At 42.2% G+C, this 12,481-nt stretch overlaps 1 long non-coding RNA gene across 1 annotated transcript in view; it reads left to right on the top strand.

Annotated features, from left to right (window-relative positions):
* The window catches only part of LOC146991054 (uncharacterized), a 607,823-nt gene that overhangs the window by 253,679 nt on the left and 341,663 nt on the right, over positions 1 to 12,481 (top strand). The window contains exon 2 of the long non-coding RNA XR_015037472.1: positions 7,345 to 7,416. This is a non-coding gene — a long non-coding RNA (uncharacterized LOC146991054). The remainder of the gene's footprint in view (positions 1 to 7,344; positions 7,417 to 12,481) is intronic.

Below are 12,481 nucleotides of genomic sequence, written 5' to 3'. Positions count from 1 at the left end.
AGTATTAATATAAAATTAAATGCCCAGGGGCTGCTATGGTACTGTATCAGCTGTGCTGCTGGATGCAGGTGATTTATACACTTGGATGACAGCGTTACATAAAGGCTGGGCTTCAACAGTGGCCTGGAAATAACCTTTAATTCACTAGGACACACTGGAAACCAACAACCCTTTTCAGAGTTTCAGAGTCAGACACCTAAATGCCCTCATGAAGACATCTGACCACAAGCACACACTCCTAATACACTCTACTATGATGTGTAAAGACACCTGAGGCACCAGGAGGAACGGACGGGAATCAGATCAAAGGCCAGAAACTCCGATAATTAAGACTGATCCCTCAACTGCCTGCAGAGAAGAATCCATCAGCCCCCACCCCCACAATGACATCCCTGCTGTGCGCTCCCACAGAGCACTGTCATCAAATACTTTATTAAAATAACTAATTCGAGGGGAATCTGAAAGGAATGTTGTGCAAACTGGTTAATGTGTTGTTCAAAAATAGAAAGAACAGAAATCACCAATCTAGGATATTTTAGAGTTGAAGTGATTCAGCTGCTGAGTGCATAGATAAAGGCATTCCTGCTTAGTTAGATCTATTAAAAACAGTATCACGGTAAGGTGCCCCGCTGCAAACGACCAAGTAAACTAAATTAAAGGCAGATCAGAGGTACAATCCAAAGCAGTTAATTACACAAGCTGCCTGAGGAAGAAGGTGAGGCGGAAAGGGCCATGCCAAATCCTCCGCTCTGCTTGACACCTACCTTCTTACCGCGATAATTAGCAAGCTGCTTAGTGACACAGAGAGCAGAGTGGAGACGGTACAGTAGGAGACCTGAGAGATGCTGCTGTGCTGGAGGAACAGAAAGCTCTTCCTGCTAAAGACAAAATATTTGTTCCAAGCATTTGAAGTTCTGTCACTGTTGAATGTTCCTTCGTAAAAAAAAAAAAAAAAAATTCAGTCGCACTTTATTTTCGGGTACGCTAATAAGTCATAACAAGCTGTAATTTGTGTCAAATTAAAAACTAGAAATGATATGTTCTTTGTCAGACAGTTAGCAGACGCAGTCATACGCTAATTAGATATCTTCCACGTAAATGATGCTGGAATTTGAAACCACATGTAAATTTGCATTAAATCCTAAATATACTCAGAAGCCAAATTATACTCAAAATAGAAAGCAAATGGGATCTTAATACACTTTTAGACATTGTTTTACAAGATCACAGACTAATTAGCACATACAGTCAGACAGTGTTACAAAAATTATGTTTGTAACAAACACCACACCATTTCTATATCAAGCACAGCTTTTATATGGTGACACATATGGTGAGCTGAGAAGACAATATGTTTATTTAACAGTAGTTTTGCTGTTTTACAAGATCATTGTTGTTGACGGAAGCTGTGGAGTAAATGAAGTCAGACCACATCAGGTCACATCTGGATGGTTCTTCACCCAAACCCATTACAGCCTCATATACAACTCATTGAACTCTAAAGGGTTCAGTTGCAACAGGCGCAAGCGAGGCACAGCGCAAGGTACTCCTCTTTCCCACCTCCGTCCCCCCTACCGGTGCAAGTGAGTGGGAGGGGAGAAGGCGTGAGTGGGTTTAACACAGCCGAGTCAGATCTTCACCAATCAAATGAGCTCCTCTCCTCAGATGCTCTGTGGGCGAGTCGCACATGGACGAAGGAGACAGGCCAAACTTTTTCTAGGTAGGAAACTGATGTTTTATGATGACTGATGAAGCAAAAGTGGTCTGGGAGGAGGTTGCTAATATCAGGTTTGCCCTGATACTGAGAACCGTTACCCAGTGTAAAAAAAAAAAAAAAACACCCCTTTTCCACTAATAAAGACGCCCACATTTAGTAACCTAAACTTAAAACGATCACAACATAAACAATTACCATGCATAACAGGGATGAAATCGCAAGCATAAAGGACGCATCGCAGAGCGTCTCTCCCTTTCTCTTATATATACTCACTATCTGGCTGTTTGTGGTTGGCTGAGAGAGAGGATAGTTAGTTTTTTTGTGTTTTGTTAGTTTGCATCACAGTTTCAGCTGTGTGAATTCAGTCAGGTTGAGTTTCCATAACGCCTTTGATCTGTCATCAGATGCGACGGGACAATCGATATAGATATACATGTATGTGCTGATTCAGATAGTTGCATTGAATAGTGTTTGTTGTGATTATTTATTGCATTTAAATGTGCCTGACATTCTGGAAACCTGCCTGTGAGGTCTTGGTGACATGTGCGCACTGCGCGCTGGTCAGCCAAATTACCACTGCACTGTGCACGGTGCTGCGCCGGATTAAATTGGCACTGTGGAGGCTGTGCCATCGTGCACCTTGCCTTAGCCTGGTATGAAATTAGAGCCCTAACTGAGTTGTTAATGAGTATTTTCATCATTACTGTAGGTTTAATGTACCTTAATAAGTCAGTACTTTAAAGGGACTACGAGGAGTTTTTGAAAGTTTTTGAAAGTGTTTTCACTCTACATTTCCCATAAGCCACCGTGCGCACGGTGAAATTCTTGGACCGGCGCACCGGTTGCGTTATTCCCATGACCTGCCGGGCAGCGTCCGGGAAACTGAAAGTAGTAAATGCTGGACGAGTCGACCACTAAATAATAATATCAAAACAACGATAAAGACAAAATTATATATTTATCGAAAATGGACCCATTAACAAGTGTGGGTAACGTAGATTCATCCACATTAATATGAGACTCTTTTATAACCAAAAGCAAACTCCTCTGGGTCTCTTTACAGTAATAGTAGCTAATACTCATGTTTGTCATATAGTATAGTAAAGTATAAGTATAGTATATTTAGGATCTAACACACAATCATATTTCAGTGTGATTTACAGGGTGTTAAACTGGGTTAAAACCTGTTTTTGTTTTCTGTCTAAAGCCATTTTCAGGTAGATTGTGGTATGTACAGGCTGCCCACATCCCCTGGTCTGCGCAGTGCAGAGAGGATCGCTGTGCTCGTGCATGTTGCTCTTGTGCATTGTGCAGAAGTTGAGCCAGACTCAGTTTGGGCGCAGTGCTCTGTGACGACACACATACTAAATTCATGAATACCACAATCAAACTGATTTGGGGTTGTGTGACGTTTTGGAGAGTGGGCTGCAGTGGCTAACAAAACTGTGTTAGAGGGTTGGAGACATTTCATGTGATTGATATAATCGCTGTGTCACCCCTCCCAAATATGTGTCATTATGCATAATTTTTCATCTGTAGTAGGAATCATAATTGTAATTTAAATGGTGAGAGAATATGAGGACGATGCAGTGACAGCATCGGTATCATTGACTTATTCTGTCGTCTTTGTGTCAGATATGACTGGTAATAACATTTTCCACATGCGTCTATTGTGCAAATGTCTGCCAGAGCAAACAAAAAGTCCTCTAGTTTGTAATGACAGCTTTGGCTGCTGCTTTTGCAATGAATAAAAGAGAAAATTGTCTTTGATCAAGCTACTGTGATGATAAATTATCTTTTTGGCACTGCAACCTGTCAGTTTTTTTTTTAAAGAACAGGAGGAACAAGTTAGAATGTGTTACATGTTTTTTTCTTTCCACAGATGTGGTTTGATTTCAGTCTTACAGTCGTACAACTGTGAAAGGATGACTGTTTTTTTTTTTTTTTTTGGTTTTTTTTCTAGTGTCTTTTTCTTAATTAAACTGCTAGGGAGAGTGTCTGTTCACATTTGTTTACCTTGGATCTGGAATAAGTTGTTGATCTTCATTTGACTGAAACATCCACAAAAAGGTGCTCGGTTGAAATACAAGAATTAGTATGTGAGGAATCAGCAGCGATTGAAACATCATTTACCCAAAGAACCAAACCAATCAACTTGAGGAGACAGGGGGGCTGGGTTGAATAAAACCAGAAGAGGAAGAGTCTGTCAGACTGTCAGTGACACTGTGTCAGCCACTCCCAGTTACAGAAAAACAAACAGCATAAACAAATAAAAGATGCTAACTACTCTGACGGTTCTGAATCATCTGCTCCTCTCTGATTCTGGTCTCGGAGGACTCCAGCTCTGAGTCTGGGTCTGACTGAGGCCCAGACATGTGACTGAGTCTCTCTGATGTTTCTTGTAACGCTAACCATCACTGGTCTCCAGTGGTAGCTCTAGCTTGTATGTAGCCTTGGGCAAAATATGCCATTAGCAACACACTGATGAGATCCTAATTATGACACTATTGCACACTTCAAACATTCACAACTGTCGTCTAAGGCCTGATTCCTCGCCTGTCTTTCTTTCCTTCATGCAAAGCCACCAATTAATACCGACGTTATACACAATCATACATACTGGGGAAAAAAAGGCAAGAGGGATGCAGACTAGTTTAGAATTCTGAATGACTTCACCAACCCAGAGAAACAATGGCTCTCATTCATAAAACGTAAGTAAATCTGTGTGTAGATCTGCGCTACCAAAACTCTACTCCGGATTCAAGCACGCTGCATGAATCTCAGATTTGATCGTAAGCACGTGTGTGAAATCATGAATGCCAACCCATCGTAAATTGACAGCACGCTCCCAGTCATAGATATACATACTGACTATATGCCACCTTCTGCTTCTCAGCGTACGTCAATAGCGCCGCCATCTTGGTCCGGGGTTCTGACCATAGACATACGTCTGACAAGCAGTCAGACCCGGTCAGACCCTTGTAGAACAAATTTCAGTGTATTTATGCATGTGGGTGTGTGTCTGAGTATCTAAGTGTATGTTTAACACATTAAAAAAAAGTTATAAAAAAAAATGTCAATTTCCTTTGTTTTTGTTGTTGTATCATAAATATACGTCTGACATTTATAATAAACCTTGAAAATCGGTTGAATATTCTGTGAGTTATGGCAGTTTTAATGGTTGATAGACCTCTGCCTCTGTTGACTAGTGCAGTAAGTAGACACGGCTTCCCCCGGACCAAGATGGCGGCCGTGTTGACGTATTCCACTCAATAGAGTTGCCTGGGAACGCGGCATCTAGTCAGTATATACTATATCGATAGCTCCCACTGATCAGCAATTATAGATCTCCGTCCATGAATAGCCATAAGGAGAGAATGACCACTATAACGAGGTAGGTGTCCACCTGCAATCATGACACAAACAAGGAAAGAGGGCAAAAGTGGAGCTAAACAGAGAGTGGAGTCTTTTGTTAGTAGTTGTGTTACTGGGACAGGTAAATCTGAAGTATGGAAGGAAGCGGCCATAACCTGTTTCAGCTGCTGCCTTCAGGCAGACGCTGGTCCATTAAGACACACACACACACACACACACATCTAGATTCAAAAACAGTTTCTTCCCTCAGGCCATCACAGCACTAAACTCTTGATAAACACCGTTGCACTACAAACTCACCAAGCTATGACCATTCAGTACTGTCATGCACTGTAGTATGGCAGCTGATGCCAATTGCACTATGGACTATGATTGTTTTTATATATGTGTGATGTGTGGAATGGATGAGATGACTGCTGCTTTTTTATTAATTAATTCTATTTATGTATATGCATTGTGTTTATGCACCACTAGGAGTAGCATCTCCAATTTTGTTGTATCTGGTACAATAAAAGGTCAAAAACTTTATTTGCCATTTGTGCATATTTGTGCATACTTTCCCTTTCGGCCATGTGTTACATGCCCGAAATAAACAAATAGGAACTTCCATGTTGTTGTTCCAAGTCAGGTGGAAAAACACAAGGACATACAAGACACAATGAAAAACACTTTAAAATGGCTTGAACCTGGGATTAAAAAGAAAGACAACGACATACAATTCTCTAAAAGGACCAGAAATCTATATTTGTATATAAATAAAGTGTGAAAATAAATAAGGTGTAAAAAGTGCCAAGTGCTACTGAGGTAGGTGCGTGTTGTATTGCCATGCGCCCGGGTTATTTTGTGTTTTTTTTGTTTTTGTGTTTTGCTATAGGAGGAAAGCATGATCTGTGTGTGATGATGCTGTCTGGTCATTTGTGTCTGAAGTTGATACAATGACAATAAAGTGGTTTAGAGAACCACTGAAGATGTATAGCCAATTTAGTTAGATATGAAATATGGAGGAAAAAAAAAAAAAACACACGTAAGAACTCCAACAGCCACAGGAGGAGAAGGCTCTTCACAGCCTCAGCTGTCTGCTGCAGAGGAGCATCATCGCTGCATCAACAGGTTATATTGTTACAGATGAACCAGCCGGCTCTCACAGTTCCATCCAAACCGGTGCCAACTGCAAGGATGAAGCTGTGTGTGTCCCACCAGGTCATGCCACAACATGTGGTAACACACACACTTTGCATCACATATCAGCTGCATATGTAATGAGTTTTTTCCTGTTAATATTATATCTGCTTAATATCATCATTAGATTGAGCCTTGATGTGTCATGTCATGTCAGATCCTTAAAACCTCGCTCTCCAAATATTTTCTAATCATTTGTCATGTTTAGATTATGTGTTTAAAATGCATCTGTGTAATTGTGATCATAACAGAGAGCTATACAAATTAAAATTGTAATTTCCAACAGTGACAAGCAGTATTTACGCGCATTTCTAAATTGACACTATTTACACAGGTGTACATTCGTGAGTAGCTCCAAAAAGATCGGAGCTACTAAAATATTCATGAATGTGGAAATACATGTACATTTCCATTTGCACACAGTTTACACACAAATTTTTTCTGCTCATGTTTCATGAATGAGACCCCATGTGTGTAGTATTAGAAAAGGAATTGTATATAATAAGAAGCTTTTTCTGATGTGACAGACTCTTTCAGTTGCCTTAGATAGTCGTGTTCTATTAGGTACAGTATGTTGCTCCACTGCATCTGTGGTCAAACTACACCTGTCCCCATCTCCCGTCACCTCTGAGCATCAGCGATACTATAGCTCCAACTAAATGTAAATCAACCCCAGGCTGCACTTTTAGCTGAATTTGGTGCCATTTCAGAATAAAAAACAGAGATGTGTAAAAACCTGATGATTCGTAATGTAATGACTAGGGATGCAAAATACTGATTAATTCATAACTGTTAGTTGATAGACCTTTTCGATCTATTAGCGATTAACTGATAAGTGGCGGATTTTCCTGAGAATCTAAATTTAAAGGGAAAATTTAAGCAGAACATTCTTTATGCAGGGCACTATTTGTTAGTTTACTTTAAGAGCACAGCACAACACGTTATTTAAATCGCAGTAGCATAAACTGATTTGTTGAACTCAGCCTGATGTAAACATTAGTAAAACTCAGTAACCAATCACACAAGCAGCTCCATGTTGTCCCTGTGTGATGTTCAGGGACAGGCCAGGGCAGTCTGCGGCAGAGAGCTCTGAGGTTGAAGTTTATAATAATGAAATGCACCGTGAGACAGTGACAGGTCTGTACGTCTTGACCACGTCAGCTATTCAGCTGTAGTAGAGGCGACCGGCGCTTTTTCTTTTTTTTTTTTTTTACATTTAGCTCCAGTAGCGACCCGGCTAAAGTACGGGAGGTCACCGTGCTGAGGCACCGGGTCGGTTTGAGCTGCGTTCATGAAGTTAGCCTACATTACAACTCTTCTCTCTAACTCTAAAAAAACCAAAAAAAACCCATTATTGTGTCCCCCCCAATCCTGACATCGGATCTGCACCCCTGCACCCACTTATAGGTGTGGCCCCGCCCACTTCCCAGACGGTAGTCCATTTTTCAAAGCCACGCCCACTTTCCCATTGTTGTACACCCCTTTTCTGCCATAGCTCCGCCCACTTCCCCATTATTGCCCCACCCACTTCCCCATTATACCCCGCTCACTCACATAGATATAGCTATATACTGACTAGATGCCGCGTTCGGCTTCTCAGCGTACGTCAATAGCGCCGCCATCTTGGTCCGGGGTTCTGACCATAGACATAATAAACGTCTGACAAGCAGTCAGACCCTTGTAGAACAAATTTCAGTGTATGCATGTGGGTGTGTGTCTGAGTATCTAAGTGTATGTTTAATACATAAAAACAAAAATTATTTAAAAAATTCAAAAAAAAATTTTTTGTTGTTGTATCATAAATATATGTCTGACATTTATAATAAACCAAACGGCTTGAAAATCGGTTGAATATTCGGTGAATTATGGCGATTTTAATGGTTGATAGACCTCTGCCTCTGTTGACTAGTGCAGTAAGTAGACACGAGCTGCGTTCCGATCCACAGTTTACTTGGACAGAGCCCCCTACTCCCTACTCCCTGCACAGGGAATCTGCCGTAGGAAACTTCATTTAACCGATATTACACCAATCGGAACACCCTGCAACGTCACAGCTGTTTCCGGTCGAGTTCAAAAATAAAGTTTTTAAGTTTCAAAATGTTTCACGCCACTATCACCGTTTAGACAGATCTGAAATGATTTAAGAAACATTACTATTTCTGTGTGCACAAGCAAAGCAGTTTTGTGTTACAATGCGTGGTATTTAGTCAGTTTGGGGGTATCAGGATGTGTAGACAGCATCAGTGGCTCAGCTGACAGGAAAGCTAACGGCTGTTGCTAAGCTAACGGCGGTAGCTAAGCTAACGGCGGCAGCTAAGCTAACGCAGCTAAGCTAACAGGACGTCAGCTGTTAAAACCCTCCCGTTGTCGGACACGACATGAAACTACTCTTGTTAGCTCAATCATGTTGTAACTAAGATATTCGCCGGAAAAAATATTTTTTCATGGACCGTTTATTGAGCCACTGAGCTATTAAAGTTAGACAGGTAACCGTTAGCCCTACCAATTTACGTAACGCACGTAAATGGACCGCAATGGCTGATGGGTAATATCGGTTGTCAACATCCGGTGAACTGGGCGAAGTGAGGAACCGTTGTTCACTCCTTCCCTGCACAGTTCACAGTTCCCTTCAAACTGCTCCCTGCGGTTTGGAACCACACTGAACATGGCGGCACACCCTGTGCAGTCCACTGCGCAGGGAACTTCAGGTCGATCGGAACGCACCCACGGCTTCCCCCGAACCAAGATGGCGGCCGCGTTGACGTATTCCACTCAATAGAGTTGCCTAGGAACGCGGCATCTAGTCAGTATATATATCTATGGCTCACTCAGTCATAGCTCCACCCATTTCCCCCCCATTGTATGACACACCCCTTTTCAGCCATAAACCTGCCCACTTCCCCATGATTGTCCCGCCCACTTCTGGCATATCCCCGCCATAGTCCACCTTCTGTTACAGTAAAGACTCAGAACTCATTTTCAGGAGTTGTTTACCGCTTTTGATAAGTTAATAAACCAAAACTTGTGAATACAAAAACTAACATCAGCTGAGTAGGAGCTTGGATCTTGAAAGCAGTGGAGAGTAGTGAGTGGGTGCAGACTGATCTATCTCTAATTAGCTCATATACTGTCACTTATTGTTAATACATTAATATCTAAAGACAGCTGAGCAGATCCCCTTGTTCCAAGTTCATGATTGTGATAGTTCCTGTCAGTATCTGTTCAAATCACTTTAAAGCATCGAGAGTCGACAGTGAAATGTGTCTGTGGAGCCCCTGCCATGTTTCAGTGTATAGCTCTAAAAGCTTGTTGGCAGCACTGTTGCATTAATATTTATACTTTTATGTGAATGGTAGAACCAGATTTCTGAGATTTCTGTCTCATTTTTCCTTCTCCAGACATTTTCTCTGGTCAGTTAAACATTGTGCACATTCATATGCATTTACAGACACACACACACGCAGACTCTTCTTAACACCCGCCATGAGAGAAATGCTTCCCTCCCCTTCTCAGCTGGGGTCTGGGCTTTTAGATGAATTGGTCTGTGAAAAATATTGGATGAAGAGAAATTAAGAAATGGAAATTCCCATTTGCAGCTTCCTGAGCCCAGCAGTGATTGCCGCTTTAATCTCCCTCTTATTCTTAGGTCTCAGTCAAAACAGCTCTAAGTATTTAAACATGATCCGCTCACACCAGGAACATGGAGTCAGGGAGAGCTCGGAGAAAGAAACAAACCCCATCAGAGTACAGAGGCGGAGGGAAAGAAATTGCTCTGGCTCTCTCTCAGTCACTCCTGCTGTGCATCCTGAAGAAGGACACTGCCAAAACGTGTCAGTGGGTCAATGACATCACTGGTAACTGTGTTGGGATGTTCTGAAGTCCTTTTCACCTTGGTACCATTCTCTTTTCTCCTCTTCCCTTCTCCCTACTCTCGCTCTCAATTCTTGAAAAGGTGCACCTTGTCTCCCTCGCTGACTGGAGCAGCCACTATGAGGTGCTTTCCTCCTCGCAACAGCATTACACATCAATTATTCAGAGGCCCTGAAATAAAGCAGTTTGCCTCTTCTTTCTCCTAAGGAGGAAAGAGAGAATTGTAAATGAAAAGCCACAGAAGCGGTGACGATTCCAATGCGCGTGCAATTAAAAACATCACTTTGAAAAGGAGCGAGAAAAAAACACAGCTAGTCTACCAGCTTTTTTAGAAGTTGAGATGTAAGAAGAAGATTATTCCTATTCATGTTGTACTTATGTTATGTTGTATTCATGTGTCTTTAAATTAATAATTTGCTCCCTATCAGTGCATCAGCAGGTGTTCAAGGCATTATCACAAGCACTTTGAGTATCACAGTCATTTTATTGTAATAATAGAAACCCTGAACAATGAATCTGCAACAGAGGAAGTCAATATGTCCTCTGCAGCTCATACTTTGTTATACTGTGCCACCCTACTGTCTTTCTTACATTTGCTTTGTTGGGTTGAGGTGCATTGACTGTGAAGGCCAGTGGAGTGCATTGTAGAATTGTGGAAGCAGCTTGGGATGTATTATTCTCTTGGAAAAAAGACATTATACGACAGGTTGGTCATAAAGAGATGCTCATGTTCAGCAACAAAACTCAAGCATCCTGTGTGACACTGAGAAAACACAACCTCCAATACCTTCAGTCTTAAAGCAATACTTAAGACTTCAGTTTTAGTTGGGTTTGGCAGCGCCAGTGGACCAAAGCAGTAGTGTTTTGCCTGAAGGAAGACCCCATTTCCCATGAGCACCGGTCCAAAGCGTCGTCAACATCCTGATCTCCCGGTCGTGTGCAACAACCCGGTGCTGACCTGTTGATCTGCCTATTTTGTGATTTTACAAACAGAGTCTCCTCGTTCATGGTGTCAACGGGGTGAAACGGTTCCAGGGTGCCATTCCGAAGGGCCGCCACTCCGAACGTTTACTTTAATTTGTCGGAATGCCGACCCTTAATTATTTATGGGAAAAGGGTGCCATTACGAACCTGAAAGAAAGGGTGCCATTCCGAACCTGAAAAAATCTTGAATGGTTTACGGCACGGAGTACCCAAGCCCAATTGCGGTGGTAGTGTAGTGGTCAGAGCATCTGCTTTTGACGCGGTGGATCAGGGTTCGACTCCCGGGGAAGATACATATTAACTGCGATTTTATTGGCCTCTACCTAACCTTTTTACTAAACTTAACCAACTCCTTTCTACATTGCCTAAACCTAACCAAAGAACAGAGCAAGGACATTTATTTTCAGCAGGAGTGCCGCGGCTGCATCAGACCATGGATGTAATGCATCAGACTCGCACCTGGGTGAAACTTTGGAGGCGGAGGGGGAGGGGCCGGTCGGGCGCTGTCCCCGCGGCGCGTCGTGTCAAGCCGGGCAGGAAGTCAAACCACGAGAGAATCCGGTCAATTTTCAAAATAAAACACATTCGGAACGGCGGCCCCTGGGGAAGTTCGAAATGACGGACCTTCGGGAATTTTCGGACTGGCAGACCGTCGGAATGGCGGTCCTTCGGAATGGCGGTCGCCCCCCGGGTGAAACGGTGTCTGAAAACGTCGGACCTGTTGACTTCAGGCCGGCCGCGGCCCATTACAACGTCTTCAAGGTGTACTGTAGTGCAGGAAATATGATCCGCCGTAAACAAAGTGTATTTTATTTTGTATTATTTTATATGTTATTTAACTGGGTGTTTTGTTTTGTATTTTGTACACGATTTCTTGTCCCACACGAGCTGCTCTGTGCTGAATTCATGCACCGTGCTCTGGCTAGCGTACGGCAAAAATAGAAGCTCTGCATGTTGTGGAGGGCTGCCGGGCGCTGGAGCCGGTTGAAACACACACATTGACCAGTGTAGAAACGGGAAGGGGTGAAGTGAAATGCCGTAAAGCAGTCAGAAGCAGAAGCAAATAGTGAAAATAATCTAGCCAAATATTATACACAATCGTATCACTTTTCTAAAACTAGTCATTAATCCACGTATAGTTGAAAAATAACTGTAAAGATAAAGGAACTGGTTCATACTGTATTTACCAACCAGAGAGTGAGAATGACAGAACAAGAAATCTGTGGAACAAAACTGTTTTCTTTTCTCTGTTGTTCTGATCTGATCACAATGTGCTTAACTGTGTAATCAATAATATAGATTGGCTTTCCCGATTGCAAACAACTGAGGATGTGCACATTTACTTCTCCTCTATCT

The sequence above is a fragment of the Trachurus japonicus genome, chromosome 1, assembly GCF_045865225.1.
Source record: "Trachurus japonicus isolate A0001 chromosome 1, Traja_1.0".
NCBI lineage: Eukaryota > Metazoa > Chordata > Actinopteri > Carangiformes > Carangidae > Trachurus > Trachurus japonicus.
The sequence above is the reverse complement of the archived record's forward strand: the minus strand, read 5'-3'. Positions and strand labels throughout refer to the sequence as shown.